The 19,862-nt window shown below is 46.4% G+C and overlaps 1 long non-coding RNA gene across 1 annotated transcript; it reads right to left on the bottom strand.

Annotated features, from left to right (window-relative positions):
• Nucleotides 1–646: 646 nt before the first annotated feature.
• On the bottom strand, nt 647–3,137 carry LOC118536079 (uncharacterized). Its single transcript, XR_004917503.2, has 2 exons — nt 2,856–3,137; nt 647–870 (listed from the first exon to the last, which is right to left on the bottom strand). It is a non-coding gene; the product is annotated as an uncharacterized LOC118536079 (long non-coding RNA).
• Between the last annotated feature and the right edge of the window lie 16,725 nt (nt 3,138–19,862).

Below are 19,862 nucleotides of genomic sequence, written 5' to 3'. Positions count from 1 at the left end.
TTATGTACCCAGGACCTGAGACCCGCTGACTTTAGGACAGTACACGCCGCTTTCTTCCGGCCATTCTAGACTTTCATGGGAAATGAAATGATGCCTTTGAAAAAAAGAGTAAAAAAATGATCATTCTTAATGCTAATGGGCATATGTGAAAAGTAGTGTACTTATTTATTGCCTGTCATAAGCTAACTTGGTTCAATCATTTTGCATCGTTAATGCAAAGCAAAGGTCAATACGAAATTCACACTCCCAGGAAGTTTCCCTGAAGAAACAAAGAGAAGACAAAAAATATTTAGACCCAACGTTTTTTGGTGCAGCATAAAAATGTCAGCCCTGCACAGTCCCAGTTAGATATTATGCACTCAAAAATATTTTTTGAAAAGCTAAATAAGTCCAACAGTCTGATAATGATTTAATAAATTTTGGCGAACAAGATGAACAAGAAAACAAGATGGAATATTATACAGAAATTAAAGTTACAATAGAAAGTCTCTAAAAAATATGAGGATGATTGCACAGTATAAAATTAAGTAAATATGCTATATTTCATAATAACATCCACATTGATGGCAATTAAATAGATATATGCACACAAAAAGAGGATAATATGCAAAAATAGAAAGAGTTATGCAAAGTGAGAGCACTGAAAGAGATTTTTATAATTTTATTAACTTTTCTTTTATTCAGTTGTATTTTACCACTTCAGAAGTGCTTTTTGCAGGGGCCCCTGAGTGGCTCAGTCGGTTAAGTGTCCAACTCTTGGTTTCTGCTCAGGTCATGATCTCATGGGTCATGATCTCATGAGTCATGAGATCGAGCCCTGCGTCAGGTTCCACACAGCGGAGTCAGGGAGTCTGCTTGAGATTGCACCACCTGTGAAGGGAAGAGACTGTAAAGATCTTTGGGATATATTTAAACAATTATTTTAAAAATCATTTTGTATGACGCTTAGAGGGTTAAAATGCCTGTCTTAGTGGGAGATACTCTTAGCCTCCCTTAGACAGAACTGCCCAAACTGGATTCTTCCTTCTTGAAACTTAGTTACTTGATTTACTCTCTCAATAAAATGGAGGTTGAATATCTACTTTGCCGCTGGATTCTCATACTCTTTCTGAAAATACAATCGCTCTCTTTTTCTAATGTTGTCACCTAAACTTCTGGGGCTTGTTTTGGAAGTGCCTCTCAGGACTCGTCTTCCCTTCCAAAAGGTCACAAAAAAGAGTGGCCCGAATTCAACACATCACCAAAACCAGCCATTTGCAGGGCAGGGGGCACTGAGAGGAGCTATCTCTTGGGATCAGACATCTGGGTGAATCTCGGGGGCTCTCAGATGGCTGCCTTCTTCTCCCCAGAACACATGCAAAAAAAAAAAACAAAACATATTTTAAACAGGCAATAACCAGGCTTTGTTAAACATGGAGGGTGCCGTGTCCAGAAAGAAAAATAAGCACCCATCTTGCAGCCCAGGAAGAGTGTGGAAGAGAGAAGGGAATTCTTCCCAGCTCAGCCTTCGTACTGTTAAGAGGGCAGGTAATGAGGTGACTGCACAGAGATGATCCTCAGGCGAAGGAGGAGTGCATCTCCCGCCCAAGCACTAAGGGGCTTATAGGAGGGCAGAGATTCTTCCACTAGATCTCAGGGCCAGGCCATTGTATAACATCCTAGCAACTCTGATCAATTAGGAGATTGGGTCTACTAGTTTCTATTGAGCTTCGCTACCTCCAAAGTGCCAGGGATTGGACAGGTGTCACCTCCCTTGGATCTCACAACAGCCCTGCAAACTAGGTATTATGATCCCTCACTCTACAGAGGAGGAAGCAAAGGCACAGCAAGCTTTAAAAATGATGTCAACTTACTCATCAGGGCAACGGAGAGCCAGAGTTTCAAGCCAGGTCTGCCGAGCTCCCAGAATGGTGGTGCCTTTCACACTCCCTAACCCTATTTACCACGCCATCCAACAGAGGAAGAGTTTGGGGTGGAAGGAGAATCTGGTCCTTAGCAGCACCCAGCAATTTGCTCAAAGCCCGAGAAATAAAAGACTTGCTCCCCTGGTTTGTGCTTGTTTCCTCTCTTCCCAGTCTCCCCATCACTGTCATTGTGTCCCCTAAATTTGGAGAGCATTCGTATGGCTTTTCATAAATAAGATTCCTTTTGTTCTACAATAAGCATGCTAACTTTGATATTCAGGAAAAAAAATCAGTAAAACCACGTTTAAAATTCAGAAAACCGAGGAGACAGCAAAAGAAAACAAACTAACCAACATACAATTTTCAGCTTGGTTTTTAATCTCTCTTAACACAGTTCACATCTCCATCCATTGTCATTATGAGTGTGTATCCAGGACCTAATGATGTTAAATCTGGAACACTTTAAGCCATCCAAGCAAGGCTTGGACCTCAGGGACCAAGGAATTGGATTCAGGTAGATGCTTTGATCCCGCCAAGAGCCCACACCTTTAACCTCACCTTTCCAGACACGACACTTGCCCTCGTCTGGATTTGCCTCCCTGGGGCGCTAGCGCATGCGCACAACAGTGCCCCCACCCCCCCACCCCCGCCCCGGGAACTCAGCCGGGACTCTCCAGCCCCGGGACTCTCCAGACCCGTGTAGCTCCTGCTCATACACAGCCACCTGCTGAGCCTTGTGGGCTCAGGACTCCTGGCCCCAAAAGTCGTTCTGAGGCGGCAGCTTTAAACGGGGTGACAGTCACCATTTAGACTGGCTGTGTGCTGGGACCCCAGCTTACAGTCATCAGAGCTCCCAGGTGTCTCTTTGCAAAAGAGATGCAAAAGATGCCCGCGCAGCCTACCAGGCAGTGCAGACTCCTCCAGCTATCCCTGAGGTGGGGGAATACGCACATGGGTGTCAGGGCTCAGAATGTGGTAGATGCCAGGTGACCTCGGTAGTCCACTCCTGCAACCCGGCCTCTCCTGAAAGTGGCTCTCTTCTGGGTCCATGGGTCCCCTGATCTGTGCCCCAGGTCCCGCCTGCGCAGTAGGCACCCCCTTGGCTGCCCAGGACCGCCGGGGCCCTCCAGGTCTGTGGGCTGGTCCTGAGCCACCTGCAGAGTCTCCTGAGGGAAAGGAGGCCCCCCACCACACAAATCTCTTTTGAGGCGACAGCTGCCCGTTGGGACTTGCTGCATGGCGGGGCCTGGAGCTTCTCCAGCAACTAGAGCTACCCTGAGTCATAGGAAGATACTCAGGCCAGCCCTCCCACCACCACCCCGCCCCCACCCCCCGCATTGCACTTGAGTTTCCTCCAGACCTGCCTTCAGGGAAAACGTTCTCTATTGAGTAGGTTAGGGCTTGCAACGAGGCAAATGACATATTCCTCCAAAAGACACTGTGACCTGGCCTCTCTTGAACCTCTTGCCCTGTTCCCTGTTCCTGGAGCCCCTGAACTATATGGACAGGACCAGGAGGCACCCCTCAGCAGACCTTGGGCAGCTGGAGCCCTCCAGGCCTGTGGAGTTAGGACCCATCCCCACCTGCACGGCCTCAATCGTGGAGGGAACCACCAGCCCAGAAGTGCCATTAGGGTGGTAGCTGCAAACTGGTGATAGTCAGTCCCCATTTGAACTTGATACCTGATGAGGACCTAGCAACCACGGCTCCCAGCAGTCTTTTCCTGAAGACTGACCTGCTCTGCCCTGGGAAGACAGTAGAGTTCCCTCTTCCCTCCAGCTCCGCTGTCAGGGTAGGTTGGGGCTTGGCATTATGCTGATGCCTTGCTCACCCAAGAGGCCAATCCTGTGAGCCGCCTCTCCTGCCCCTTGCTGTGTCCCAGGTCCCTGTCTTCCCTGAGGTGCTGTGCACATGCCCCCTTCAGCAGGTTATGCTGTGCAGCTCGGCGCACAGAGTGCGTGTCCTGTACCAGTGCCCTACTATATCTTTCTGAGCCTCCATTTCCCAGTTAAAACATGTGGATAATAGTCTTTGCAAAGGTCAAGTTAGATAAAAATACCTGACATCTCTTTGTAAGTTATAAAGCACCGCGGCCGTATTTTTGCATGCTATATTTTATACATGGATTTCCTTGATATTCTTCTTGTCAACCTCCTCATTTGCATGCTCTCTGGCAAATGGAAATCTGAGACACAGCGGAGTAATTCTGGAGACACAGAAAAAATGCAAATTATGAGCAAACCTAGCATTCATACACAGATTTATCGGGAAATGCTTTACATTATAAGCAAAGAATTAATTTTGGTGAGGTAATATGTGAAAATAGAATTGTAGAATTTGAATGTATGGGATTCCAAGTCTCATTCATTAAGCCAAGAAGGCTTTCTGAAGAAGGAGGGATTTCAGGCAACATATAAATATGAGAAAGATGAACCTAAAATGCACTTATGTGGGTGAAGTGGTCCACTGACCCAGCACAACAAGTGGATGTATCTCATCGATCACCCCAGCTCTTAGGAGAACACACGGGGTACACGGGTCATGTTCTCCATCTCACTGAAGTCACAGGGAGACCTCGCAAGATGAGAAAGTCAACCCGGCCACTTGGATGGCAAAATCAGGTTTCTTATCCTCTGTAAACCTACAGCTCTCCGCTGCCCTTGGAACGGAAGGCTACTTAGATGATGACAAATGAGGAGAAGAAGAGACATCTGACAGGGGCTCTCCTGCTCGCACCCACCCTAGCTTCCTCTCCACAGCCTTTGGTAGCCACATAAATAGCTTTCAGGCAAGCTGAAAAACTCGTCCTCAGCAAGAAGATTGCTTCTGCAAGTGCAACAGGCTCAGCTGAAACAGGCTGGCTTCTTGGGGCGCCCGGGTGGCTCAGTCGGTTGAGCAGTGGACTCTTGGTTTCAGCTTGGGTCACGGTCATGGTCTCAGGGTGGCAGGATCGAGCCCCACATCCAGCTCCACACTCAGCACAGAGTCGGCTTGGGATTCTTTCCCTCTTCCTCTCCCTCCCGCTCTGCCCTTCCGCATGCTTGGTCTCTCTCTTTCAAATAAATAAAATCTTAAAGAAAAGAAAAGGAAGGAAATAGGCTGGCTCCTTAAAAAACTTTGACAGCCCTCTAAAAAAATCCTGTTGAAGTAGTAGTACGTGTGGGAGTGGGGAGCAGGGGTGATGGGGGTGGGTTTACTAAATTCTAAGAACCATTTGGCCTTTGGGAGACAGGACTCAGGTTTTCTGGGCCCTAGCAGAGCACTTGTTTTCACACATACCCCTGCCCGCCCCCCTTTTGTCCTTTTCCTTCCTCTGGGATGCAGCTTGATGCGATGGGTCAATCATCTACTCTCTGAAGGCTCTGCCTTAGAAGTAGATAGATTCTTCCTCCTGAGCTAATCCTTGTCAATTAGAAAACCCATCTTGACATCTGTCTGGGGTCCATATGCTATCTACAAGATGCCCATTAATACTGCAGGGCCTGCGGTCATGGATCAGAAGGCGGACATCACTAAAGCATGCAGAACGACCTCCTCTACAGCCGACAAATTGTCATGAAACTTTCACATTTAACTGCCAAGCTGCCAGGAGAAAGCGCCTCGGAAAATCACAAGCTCTGCCTCCTTGCACACCTCCAATATCAAATGGTCAGCTCCGGAGCATCAGGACCAAAATTGTATTGTATTGTCCTCAGAGGTGTTTCATAAACGACGGCCTGTTTGGGGTCTTGTTTGTTTTGTTTGCCTATCCTATTCAGAAGGCAGCTTTTGTCCTGACAAAGTTTCACTTATGGCTATTGCTGTCTTTAGAGCTGCTCATCTTGCATGGGTAGGTATCTCTCTAAAAGGAAAATCTGCAATAACACTTTTTTTTTCTTAAGCTCTGCGGCAGAGGACTGCCGGGCGCAATAGGGTCGGCGCTTTGCTGCCACCTAGTGTCAGGCCTCGAGGTTGCAGCAGGAAAGAGGCCGGGGCCGCTGGAGGATGGGATCTTGCAGACCTTCACAGCCCGTGGTGGTCCCAGGTGAGGCCTGGCAGGCTCCCGGGCCCAATGCTGCATGGAGACAAGGGTGAGGGATTGTGCAGAGTTCTGGGTCACGACTGATTTCAGGAGGCTGACCATACATACCCAGAGGCAGCAAACTGAAGCCTGCCCCCCAAGTCCTCACCAGGGCAAAGTCGGTGTGGCCCCCACTCTCCCACTCCCCGGAAACCTTTCCTTTTTTTTAATACTGTGATTTTTTTTTTTAAGATTTTATTTTATTTATTTGACAGAGAGAGAGAGAGAGCACAAGCAGGGGGAGCGGCAGACAGAGGGAGAGGGAGAAGCAGGCTCTCCGCCGAACAGGGAGCCCGACATGGGGCTCGATCCCAGGACCCTGGGATCATGACCTGAACTGAAGGCAGACCCTTAACCAACTGAGCCACCCTTGCCCACAGACTTTTCCAACTGGCCTCGGTGATTTTTTCCGCCTGAATCCCACGCCCCTCTGCCATTGATGAATAAATGGATAAAGGGCAGAGGAGAGAGGGAAACATTAGCAGTGTGATGTCTGGGCTCCGCAAGCCCCTACAGAGAGTTTGAGCCTAAAACCAAGACTGCTGAGGGAGAGAAGGCAATCCTAATTAAATCCGTGCCCAGAAATCTCCAGGAGACACCAGCCATCAAGGTGATGTGCGTGGTTTCTAGGAAGGGCTGGACAGGACCCCATGACCCAACTACAAACAAGCACTCAAGGAAAAAAGCTAAAGCTAATTTAACTAAACATATGTCTGATGGTTGTTTGTGGTCCGCCTGCAAGTCCAAAGCCCCAGGAGCACCTGATGTGTATTCTGTATGGGAACAAAATGGAGAACACTCACACAAGATTTCCTCGAACCTTTAGTAATAATGCTAGGAACTTCACTTAATCAGAAGGATCGGGGTCAGGAAGGTTTAATTCTATTTTCTAGTGAACTGAGAGTAAAGACAGAAATTGTCTCTTATCCAGGAGAATGGTTTCTGGTAGTTACAATGCCCATAATCTGTGTCCTATGAATATTTCTGTTCATACATGGGAAGAAGACTCTGAGATGTGCTGATCAAATTTCATACTGCATAGGCTGGGGAAGATTGATAATGCGTTAGGTGGCAGAATTTTCATTCAAAAATCATTCAACAGGAGAAAATTCAGCAGACTTCTAAGAGATGAGACTAAAGCCTGCAAATAGCTTTTTGTTGAAGTTGATCACACAAATAAAGCATGTGCAAACTTGGCTCGATGGCAGCAGATATGGGTTGCTACCCGCAGGTGACCAGGCACCGCTGCCGAAGATGCCAAAACAGTCTTCGGCGACACCCACAGAGACAGGTGCCAAAGGTGAACAGAGGCAGACGCTAGTTAAAGTAGTCAGGACGGACTGAATCAGGAAGAGGGAAGAGTCTGGCATGAGCTGAACTCCACTTCAGCTTGCACAGAGGTAACTGGGTGTCTGAGGGAATGGGGGAGTAGAGTCGGGGAAGGAAAAATGACAAAAAGGGGGAGGGGGTTGGTCTGTGTGACACCCCCGTCTGGGGGTCTGTGTGACACTCCCATCTGGGTTGGCAAACTGGCACTTCGTGCAGTTAGTCTCCTACCTCTCAGAGGCTGGGAGACAGTATCGCTGGAAAAACAAGAAATTCCTTTGACAGCCTTGGGTTTCCTAGCACTCCATCTCCTACCTCATCTTCTCTCCGTCGCTCTGCTTCTCTCCCAGCTGCCTGGATTTCTCTGCCTCGCCAACAGCATGGGAGAGAGGGCAAATGGAGGACCCAAGGGCGGAAGGTGGCCCCTCCCCAGCAACCTGGGTCATCGCTCTTCCATTGTAGACTAGCTGAAATTGAACTGGAATCTGAAGACTAACACCAGATTCCTGGGAAAGAGAGGGCAAAGAGCCTGGCTTGGGTCAGGAGGAACAGGGGAGGCAGAGGGGTTCGATGTAAGATAGTACCAACACCGCTTCAAGGTTCTCAACTCCCCCGGGAGTGAAGGAGCCCAGAGCTATGTGATTCACCCACGTTGAGTGAAGAGCGTGATTTCAGCGATTTCACCGGCAAAGGGGGTGGGTTTACACCATGCCGGGCCCTTTGCCAGCCTCTTGCAGGATGGTCAGGACCAAGGACACCTTCTGATGCCATCTGAGGGAGAGTAGTTCACTGGCTCACATGCTAATCAGGTTCCTATTTCCTAGAACTTATTTGGGGGGTTCTAACAACCCCTCCTCAGAGTTTCAGTGCTAGGTGAGGGCCAGTATGTGGTTCTGGCTCTCAGAGATCCCCACCGTGGCTCTTTTCTCCCCAGCCAACATTTATTCAACCGGAGAGCACTAGTCTGCTCTAAACCTGTGTCCTCACCTGGCTTTCCTGTCTACTGTTTAGTACACAGACGGTGATGCCCTGGTTCTTTTGGACTTTCCAAGTCAAATACCTTTTTCTCTCAAAAATACTAACTTTTTACAAGTTGTGAGAGCCTATTTTGGATCACAAAAGCTGATGTGTGTCGAGCGCTTGGGACAGGCGTCGGTAATGCACGCCGACAGGGAAGGTGCAGGTAGTGACTTCAGGGGGTGTGGAGAATCTCAGTTTTATTCTGCTTCGTGTTAGAGATAATTTAGAAATAAGGAAACCATGATATATATGACCAGTTCTCTTTCCTCAGAGACCAGAGATACAGGAATCCCAAAGACTTTTTAAAAAGGGGGAGTGGGCAACAGAGGGGGCAGAAAATAGATGGTGTGACCATAGCCAACTCTGGCATTCCCCCAGGGCATGGCTAAATATGAGAATATTCAGCATTAAGGTTCCACAAAAGGTAACTCTACCCTCCCCTTTCTCACAGGCTCAGGAATTAAAGGTGTGAAATATAGTCAAGCCCAATTTCAACTTACCATCACCCTAGATTCACATAGCTCTTTTCCTCTCATTATCCAACTACCAGCCCCTGTTATATTCCCCTCAGAATCTTGCCCATGCAGTCTCTGGACCCATTTGCTGGATCCCTGCCTTGGGGATCTTGAATTTGCCTACATAGATCCCACTTGGGAGCAGGGGACCAGGGCTGTCTTTCCTTTGGAACGCTGGAGGGCCATATATTAAGTTGACCCTTTGCCCCATGCTAAGAGGATCCATCCTGGACCGTGGAAAAGCCTCAGCCAAATGAGCAGCTGGCTCACATAGCCCAATGCCTGGCAGCTGAGGAGAGCTGGGACCATCCCAAAGCCCCATGGCACTGAGGCTAAAGCAACTGCCCAATGACACGAAGCTCATTGGCAGACAGCAAATCTGGGGAAAGTGCCTGGTTCTCCAGCAGAGGGTTCTCCTACCAAGAAGTGGTTTCCAGCTGGATCCAGAGGCCCCAAGTGTTTAAACTTTCTATGAGCAGGGCATGCTGATGGGCCACTTGAGACACAAAGAGACATGATCCCTATCTATAAAGAGATTACAGAGCAGTCCAAGAGACATGGTGTACTCATTAAAAGGTAAATAACAATCTAAGGTAGTAAATAGAGTAAGTGAAAAAATGTCTGTTGATCACAGATCACTTCACATAGATTACCTGATTGGGTTCTTGCTACAGTAAGTCCTTGAAGGATTGCTCAGGGACAGCACTGGCCCAGATCTCATTCCCTTTCTAACTCCTCTGCTCCTGCCGGTGGAAGTTCTGTTCCCTTCTCAGAGATTCCTTGAGGAGTCCAGTCTGCCCTTGGGCAAGGCTTTGCTCTTTGGGACACACTCTCATCTTCTCCAAAGATAAGAATGTGTGACCGACATGATGGCTGATATCCAGGCTAAGATGTCCATCTAGTGGCTACAGAAATAGGGATGAATCTTACCGTCAGACACAGAATCAGCTCCTGCGTGATGAAGGCTTCCGGATCTGCCCCAGAAGTCATCGCCGCGGCCTCCATGCTCACCACGTTGTGCACAACACCACTGCAGGGTCCGCCCGGCCTGTTCACAGAGCACCTGTCTCCCTCCACGTGAACGGGAATCGGGTTTGCTTCAGCTCAGGGTCACCAGCACCCGTGCCTGGCAGGGCCAGTGCCCAGTGAGCATTTAGTGCACCGTACCGCATTTAGTTGAAATCAGAGGTATTCGTAGGTATTTCACCTTCCTTTCCTTTTAGTTTGCATCTACTTTAGAATTCTGTACAGCTTACCTAAAGAGATGTCTTCTGTTGTTGACCAGCGCTACCGATCCACTTGTCCAGTCCTTCTTCCATTAAGATGCCCCTGACTTGGCACAGAGTCAATATTCAATGTCTGTGATATACCGAGAACAACCTGCCTACAACCCCACAGCATGAGATGATGAAGACCTAAGACTGTCCACACTCACATGACTTTACTATTCCAGGATATTCTTTCCCAGAAAGATGAAATAGCAAATTACATTATTGTTTGCTTAAGTGTCCTAGGGCGCCTGGGTGGCTCAGTTGGTTAAGCCTCTGCCTTCAGCTCAGGTCATGATCCCAGGGTCCTGGGATCAAGCCCCACATCGGGCTCGCTGCTCAGTGGAGAGCCTGCTTCTCCCTCTCCCTCTGCTGCTCCCCCTGCTCGTGCTCTCTCTCTCTCTGTCAAATGAATAAATAAAATCTTTTTAAAAAAACACAGAAATGTCCTAAAAATCCATGCATCTGAATAATACATCATTCAAATAGTCCCTTTCTCAGGCAACTAGACAAACCACTTGCTTATTAAACTATTTATTCATCAAGACCTGCTTCAAAAGCCTCATGTCACTGTTCCTGCCAAACTTAAACTGTTATATCATGGGCTTTGTCCATTCCCAATCAGATATCATCATTGAAATGCCCACTGTAAATCAGACCCTCAAATTCTATAAACATCCATCCTTGATCTTTCTCTTCTGAGACCATTAAGACTCTGTCAAGGTGGTTTATACTCCTTTACTGCAATAAGTAATAAACTCAATTTTGCTTCGTCAGCAGGTTTTCCTGGTGGTCTTTTTGGGGGTTGGCACACTGTGTTTTGTTCAACTGAACCCTGTCCCAGGCCTGGCCCTGAAGCTGTCCTCAAGTCAAGATCAAAAAGCCCCAATCCTCTGTTGGGTTCATGCCAATTAAGGTGCATCTGAAGTCCACAAGCCAATGAATTGGCAAATAAATAATATTCTTCCCAGTAACACAGGACATATGTAATGGATTGGGGTTAAATTATCAAGATTGAACTGTTAATAGATTCTAGTTGCTACAAGAGAGAGGGCCAGATGTCTCTAGGAAAGCTGATTATGGTTGATACTCGGATGCATCAGGCTCCTGAGGAGCCTGACAAGAGGAACGCCAGCCATCTCCATCGTAGGGTTTAAGGGCCTGCAAGCAGAGGTGTCACAAGCCACCTCTGAGCACCTGAATTGCCACAGTGTGAGACCCATTCCTTTTCATTTCCAGGACTTTATTTCTTAAGTGGAGTTAACATCCTGTCATCATTTTAGCCATTTCCTATGAAAACCTGCAGTCGGAGGTAGCTGCCATGCAGTTGAGAGCAAAGCCCTTCCTTGGAACAGAGAAGATAGGATCCCAAGAGCAAGAGATGAAGCCTCAGTGGCAAAATGCCAAGGCGCTGGACGTTCCTTGTTCCTAAGTCTCTTGACGTGGAAGACACTGCAGTAGAATGAGTACAAAAATGACCTGCATTTGTCACTCCTTTCTGTATCCACACCTCTCGTGAAGCAAAATGGCTTCTTCTCGCCGGGAAGCCATGTGGGAGGGTCAAGTGAGTGATCGCTACAGTCTTGTTGAATAAAACCACTGAGATTCAGGGTTTTACCTGCTGCCGCATCCAGGTCCTTAACAAAGACGCAGACCTTCATATGCACTGGAGGGAGGAGGTATGGAATTTGTATTTTCTTTTGAATGTGGGTCGAACAGAAATAGAAACATCACCCCACAGGAGCACAGAACTAGGGAGATGCTTTTCTATCCTGCTACCTTTTAAGTGCATTGCACTGAAATATTTATGCTTGCTGCTTTGCAAATATACAGAATCATATAAATGCTAAACTCATAACATTATTAATTTATTGAATATCTACAGGCCTTTAGCTCCAGGAATGTCAGGGAGTTGTTAAACGACAAGTAACTTTTTAAAAAAAATTCCAAGATAAAATAATGAAGTCAGCAGGAATGAATGGATACTTAATAAAGGACAGAAGCATGAGGTCAAAATAGAAGAAAGAAGTTCATTTCCATTCAGAAACACTGGTTGAGCTTCTACCACAGAACGGGTGTTTGTGTTTATTGTTAGAAATACAAAGATGGAGGGCGCCTGGGTGGCTCAGTTGGTTAAGCGACTGCCTTCGGCTCAGGTCATGATCCTGGAGTCCCTGGATCGAGTCCCACATCGGGCTCCCTGCTCGGCAGGGAGCCTGCTTCTCCCTCTGACCCTCCCCCCTCTCATGTGCTCTCTCTCTCTCTCATTCTGTCTCAAATAAATAAATAAAATCTTAAAAAAAAAAAAAAAAAAAAAAGAAATACAAAGATGGAGATATAGCCGCTGTTCTGGGGGAGCTTCATCCCGCGTGGGAGAAAAGGCCTAAAAAAATAAAACAGAGGGAGTTATAGGAACCCTGACCTTCAAAAGGTGACATTGTCCATAAAAGAGCGAACTTGGGAAAGTCCACCCACTGGCATTGGAAGAATTACGTGGAAGATTATCCATCTTTGTCTGGGCTCTGAGTGGGAGAAAAGTTCTCCCTTCATAGTTTAAAACTTTGAACTGAGACATTGGATTTAAGGTCAGTTAGTCTAAAACCTTGGATCTGAGACTCTGGACTTAGCACTGGCTCAACATTTGGGAACAAGCAAACCCCAAGTTGCAAAAGTAACATTAAAATCAAGACTGGACTACTGTGGCAGATGGGTTTTTTCAACAATGGCCATGAGAACATTTCCCATGTCACATTCTTTTCTCCCAGTATGGCTTTGGCATGCCTACTATCAAAAGGTAGAGTTCACATTCCCTCCTCCTTAAATCTGGATTGGTTGGAACTAGGACAGAAGGGATGCTATGACTTTCAAGGCCAGGTCATAAAAGGCAAGATAGTAATTTTTTAGACTTTTTTTTTTTGAGAAAGAGAAAGAGAGAGAGAGATAGAGAGAGAAAGTGTGCACATGACCAAGGGAGGGCGGCGGGGAGGAGGGGCAGAGGGAGAGAGAATCCCAAGCAGGTTCCACACCCAGTTCAGAGCCCAATGCAGGGCTCGATTTCATGACCCTGAGATCATGACCTGAGCCAAAATCAATAGTCGGACGCTTAACTGACTGAGCCACCCAGGTGCCCCTAAATAGACTTTATTAGAGCAGTTTTAGGTTCACAGAAAAATTGAGAGGAGGTTACAGAGATGTCCAGTATGCCCACTGCCTTCACACAGGCATAGCCTCCCCATTATGATTGTCTCCCACCAGAGTCGTTACCATCAGTGAACCTCCACTGACATATCATATGTGCCCCAACACCACAGTTCACATTGGGGTTCACACTTGGTGTTGTACATTCTATGGGTTGGACAAATGGATGACACGTATCCATCATTATAGTATCTATACAGATACTATATGCCCTAAAAATACTATAAAGATACTATTCACCACCCTAGAAACCCTCTGTGCTCTCCCTATTCATCCTGTCTCCCCCCAGGCCCTGGAAGCCACTGCTGTTTTTATTATAACCACTACTCTTTTAGCCAGCTTTTTCCTGGTTCTCTTCAGGATGTTCACTGATGTTCAGCCACCATGCCGTGAGCCTAAGCAGCTATTTGCAGAGGCCATATGCAGGCATTCTAGCCAACAGTTCCAGCTGAGGTCCCAGCTGACAGCCAGAGCAACCACCAGACACATGATTAACAAGTCTTCAGATGATTCAGCACCCAGCCTTTGGTTCTTCTCAGCTGAGGTCCCAGATATTGTGGAGCAGAGACCAGCCATCTCTGCTCTGCCCATTTTGAATTCCTGTCCAACAGAAGCCGTAAGCATTATAAATGGTGCTTGTCTCAATGCCACTAGGCTAGAGGTGGTTAGTTATGCCGCAATAGTAACCAGAACAACTGGGGATGAGCCAGATGTAGAAAATAGGAGCAAATGTCAACCTTTTTGAAAAAACATTCTCACAACTCAAACCAATCAAAAGTACAAATACACATGTAAGAATTTTATCATAAACACAAGTCAGCAGACTCAATAAGCTAGAGAATTAGTCCCCAAGAACCCAAGATAACAATACAACAATCAGGAAGAGCACATAAAGTAAGTATCTTTAAAAATTTTTTTAATAACAAGCCATTGTAAAAATTAGGAATAGATTTTGCTGCTGCAAACAACACAAAACCAAAAATAACTGACTTAAACAAGATAGATTTTTTTTTTTCTTATGTAGACAAAGCCCAGAAGAAAGAGGTTCTGGGACTGGTATGAGGGTTCAAAGAGGTTGGTGAACTCAGAATCCTTCCAGCTTGTTCTTCCATCATTCTCAAATCGTGGCCCGGGTCCTCTCTGCCATCACCACCAACTGCAGAAGGAGGGGAAACAGAGGCGAGAATGATTGCTACACCACACCTTCCATACCTGTGATTCTCTCCTCACTCTGTGCTCTCTTATGTCTCTTGGCTGCCAAACACCTGCCAAGTTTTATGCAGTCATCAATAATCTCTTCACCTCAACCTGATGTCCTCTCAGGAACTCGTTCAATTACTAGCTAAATAATAGGTAATTTCTATTGCCTACAGCATTGTAAGCAACGGAAAATTGACTTAGATATTCACCACAGATAATATTTACATAATAAAAGAGAGTTTTTGTCTTAACCCAAAAGAAACACAAATTAGAAAAAAAAAAAACTGGAGTAGGTCAGGCTCCAGAAGATACATACTTTGGGGGTCCTTTTTCTTTGGCTTTCAAATCCTATCACATACTGTGATCGACTCCATTCATGGGCGATGCTAAACCAATGTTTTCTCATCTGAAAAGAGAATGGACTACAAAAATGCATTCTAAAACCCTTGTAACAAAACAATCTTGCAACAACCAGAAATGTGCAGGGGTTGAATTTACTATGCTGCGTTGGGATGTGGTTGTGATTCAGGGAGACAGAGAGAGTAAGCATCTTCGAAAAGAAGATAGACACTCTCTCTGCTAGTGATCCAGAGAGAAGGTGGGAAGCCACAGAAGAAAAATGCTTGCTTTCTTCTGGGCAAGTCTTGGTTTGGATATCAAAGAATTTAATTATCTACCGAGGGTATTTCAACTAATGAATGAAAAGATAATCTTCCAGGATGGAGGGTTAGGTGGGAGCTAGACAGGGCACTAAAGACACAGTGTTCAGACTCAAAAGGTTCCCTCCCTTTGCATTCCACTTAGATGAAGGTCAAGAACAGGTTAAACTAATATACACACTGAAAGTGGTCACAAGAGTGTTTATCTTGGGGGTGAGCCTTCTGGGATGCTGGAAATGTTCTCTATCTTGATCTTGTTGGGGGTTTTATAAGTAGATACATCTGTAAACATTCATCAAGCCATACACTTAATATTTGTTTACTTACTGAATGTTACATCTCAATACAAATAAAAAATCTTTAAAATAGACTCCAATAAATGGAAGGTGATTGAATTCTACCAAGTTTTCTAGATGTATGTAACCTGTCATGTTTCGTTTCCCTCTATAAGCACTAAGCCTTCAGAAAAAAAGACGTTACAGCTTGGTTTGAGTATCACTGCGGAATGGTCACGTGTCCACACCGGAGCCAGCCCCAGAGCCCAGTGCAACAGAGGCTGTGGTGATTTGAAAGATTCATCAGGAATCTAAAAGCTGCAAAATCTAACTGCCCCGCCTCACAGAACATTCTCCCTCCATTGCCAACCGACGAGGATCTGGGTTCGCTTCTGCTAATGGGAATGGGGGTTTCCCTTGCAGCCCCTTCTGTATACTTCGGTACTCATGATCCAAGACCCTAACAGCAGCCTAAGAACCAAGATGTGTGTGGTATTACCAGGCAGACAAGCTGAGCAGTGGGACAATGAGCGCGTCCCCACTAGGACCCAGCCAAGCATGGGGATAGTCTCCACGAGTCAATCAGAGAGAGATGTTTGTCCAACTAGACCGTGACTTGTGCTTAGCACGGAATCTAGCCAGTATGTTGGATCCTCCAATGGGAAAATCTTTACCTAAAAGGATCATCTCAGTCCCTTTTCTAGGCTGGACTAGTCATGTGTGCTAACAAAGCTGTCTACTTGCCACAGCTTTTAACCATTTGCCTTAATAGGTGTTTCCAATTCCATTTTGTTCACAATAAATGTCAAGTTTCAGCTCCATTTCCTCCATTTTGAAGGCATTTTTGGTGCATTTCCACAGGCCTAACATAGCCTGTAACATAGTGAAACTTGGACTTAATGAGCCTTCTGTGTGTTTGACCATGTTCGGCTGCTTGTTCTTCCTGTAGTTAATGGGACACCAGTAGTGAGTGTCAGAAACCCCCAAACCAACCAACACAGCAGGATGGAATGTGAGCATGGTGGCCCCCCACTAAAGACCTACAGGGTGGGAGGAAGGCAGACAGTTCCCCCATGAGTGTGGGGAGGGTGGTGTGGGATTCTTGTCCCAGAAGTTTGGGGTGCCGGGCAGACACAGATGTCTCTATAACAAGGATAGAAAAGATCTGATATCTCCAGACAACAGAAACTCTTCCCTTAGGCTTTTTTCGGCACCGTGTATCCCCGCCCAGACCTCTGTTCCAGGAGGCCTGTGTTCGCTCTATCAACCTGTCCAGGAGCCACCAAGGGGTTCAGTGAGGTGGGAAAGGGTAAAGAAAATAAAAGGGAGAGGTTGAAACAAGTTATCAGTGGAATGCTTCAGTTGCTCTTCTCCAACTTTGACATGCAGTTTATAAAACCGAATTCATATTCTCCAAAATTGTGATATTTTAACTTGCTGATATTCATCCAAATCTATTCCAGTCTTGGGGGAAAGTGGCAAATACCTACTAGGCTTCAAATATCTTTTATTGAGGGTTTTTTCTTTCCAGTATTTATGTGACATTTTTATTTCCTTCTTTATGAATTCTGCTCATGTCATTGGTGATAACAAAAAGATGATGATGGTGGGTTTTTTCTTACATATTCATAGATACACTTTATATATTAAGGAAAATGCCCATTATATTAGGAAAGGCAAATATTTTCCCAGTTGTTAATGGTTGCTTTATATTTTAACTTTTTACTGGTGTTCAATATATAGAAAAAAGTTTACAAATCTTACTGTGCAGATAAATAAGTTTTCACAAACTGAACATACATGTAAAACCAATATATAGGTCAAGAAACGTAACTGAAGAGGAATCACAAGAGAATCCCTTTTTATTCACCTTCCTGTCTCTACTCAGTTCCAAAGATAACCATTATTCTGTTTTCTAATATTATAGAATGGTATGTAAGTTTTAAAAATTTATGAAATTTAAATCAAACAATATGTAATTTTTATATCTTGTCTCTTATGTTTGTGATACTACATTTGCAATATTGTTTATAATATTATGTTTTTAAACTTCCTCCATTCTATTTTGTGTAGCAAGTGATCAATCATTATTACGTATAATATTGCATTATTTAAATTATACCATGTTTATTTATCCATTTTGTTCTTTTTTTATTTAAATTCAATTAATTAACCTTAACCACATAGTTTTTTCACTCTCCTCCTATTACGTCCTTCTTCCCAGCCCTAGGAGGTGCCCACTGAGTGTCAGGAAGCACCTGGAAGCACCTGGCCTAGGTACGGTGGGCTGAGGTATTTGGTGACAAGGCTGACTCACCTGGAGCAGCGAGGGCTGGTGAGGTCACGCAGACCAAACAAAGGCCCCACAAGGGGAGACACCTTCACAGACCAGGCTTTGCTAAAAGAATTGTATTAACTCTTTATTCCAGTGGGATTTTTTTTAAGATTTATGTATTTATTTGAGAGAGAGAGAATGCAGGGGGAAGGGGCAGAGGGAGAGGGAGAGAATCTCCAGCAGACTCCTCGCTGAGCTTAGGGCCCGACGTGGGGCTCAGTCTCATGACCCTGAGATCACAACCTGAGCGGAAACCAAGAGTCAGACCCTCAACAGACTGAGCCACCCGGGCGCCCCTATTCTGGTGGGATTTAGGTTTCTCTTAAATTCAGTGTGACAGGCCTAAATCTCTGAAGTGGCATCACTGTTGTTTTATAATGAGCTGGGTGAAGAGGGTGCCTGGGCAAGGAAGGGGTATTAAAGGCTCCAAAGTTTGTCTGGTACATCAGAGACTCTGTCATTCATTAAAATGACTTAAGCAACCAAGGGTTGTTCTCCCAATCAGAAATTAGACTATCTGGAGAAACCTCCAGAAAGCATATCGCTCTGGTTGCACGGCTGACACCACGCAAATGGAGACCCTCGATGCAGAACCAGGTATCGTGTCACCTGTTCAAAAATCATGGCAGGGTCCAGGCTGATGAGACACAATCACCCAAAACTCAGCTAACGTTTACGCTGTCACTGTACAGAGGACCCAGTCCCCCGAGCAAGATGGATGAGAAAAGAAGAAGGTTATCAGCTTCTTTCTGCTCTCTGACCTGGGCCAAGTTTCCCGTCCGCTCCAGGCTGGGGGGAGGGGGGCAGAAAGGGCAAGACCAGAGACGGGTTCATGGACCTAATTGTGCTTGCTGAGCTCCGGCTGCATGACCGACGGCTTTGGTGACCCCAGCAGAGCCTGGGCCAGGCCTGCTGGGCAGCTGAAGGCTGCCGTAGCCTAAACTTCTAACAGAATGAGAAACGGCCACTTTTTAAAACTTACCAAAATAGCATCTTGCAGAGATGCTAATATATTAATATCTTAATGGCCTCTTACGCTGTCACAGGGGAACTAGGGGAGCAAAAACACTCCTGCCTCAGGGATGTGCTGAGCAGGCAGCTTTTCAAAGAGCAGCCGTGTTGGTACTTGGGGCCTCAGTCACTCATACATCAATTAGGGACCTGGAGCACTGGGCAGGCTGCCCCGAGAGCATAAAGTGGCTTCCCGGGACACCATGTGGCTGGAGGGGCATTGTTTCCAGAGAGCCGAGTCCAAAAATGGAATGGCACGGAAAGATCGGGCAGTGCTAACCACAGAGTGGTGAAGGCCCCTTCCCTGTGGAAAGAGCCAAGCACTCAATAGCGTCATGTCTGGACACCCCAGACTAAGGCTTGGCGTGCGGTGGGCTTGCGTGGGCTCAACTGATGGAAGAGAGGTGGGAGCAGGGTCTGAGCAGAACCTACTTCCACTGCCTCAGGGACGCCCCACGTGAGCACTCCGTCGGTGCAGGGTGATTGATAACGGACTGGGAGAGCGATGCATCACACCGGTCTGGAAACCTCACTCCCGTAGTTAGCAGCGCATCCCGCAGTGGTAGAAAAGGAAGAAGGCAAACCAAGGACCAGCGACTTTGCTCACTGGCTCCATTCTTGCTGTAGCAACAACCTTGGCCAGGGCGGAGGTCGAAACTCTTACCTGAAATGAGGTTCCTGCAAGATTTATCACTCTATTTCTCTATTCTAGGCAAGTCGGTTCCAAACTTGGCTCTGCGACTATTGTCTGGAGCACTTGTTGACATGCAGATTCCTGGGCTCCAGCCCTAAAGACTCTGATCCAGTAGGGATGGAGTGTACCCGGGAATCTGTGTTTCTAACAGGTGCTCGTGGTCATCCTGGCACAGGGGATCCAAGGACCAATATTTGGAAGTAACCGCTCCAGCCCACACTGTCTCCATGGCATCAATCGCTGCAGATGGGCTATGGCTCAGACAGGGAGCCCGGGGGGAGCACCCAGCATGTTCTGGGCTCCCAACACTGACATACTAGTGTGTCCCGGACACGTGTCTCCAGCTCTGCCTCACAGGGGGCCCCACGGCTCTCGTTTTTAGCACACGTGCTCTACA

Source organism: Halichoerus grypus, chromosome 7 (genome assembly GCF_964656455.1).
Source record: "Halichoerus grypus chromosome 7, mHalGry1.hap1.1, whole genome shotgun sequence".
Taxonomy (NCBI): Eukaryota; Metazoa; Chordata; class Mammalia; order Carnivora; family Phocidae; genus Halichoerus; species Halichoerus grypus.
The sequence above is the reverse complement of the archived record's forward strand: the minus strand, read 5'-3'. Positions and strand labels throughout refer to the sequence as shown.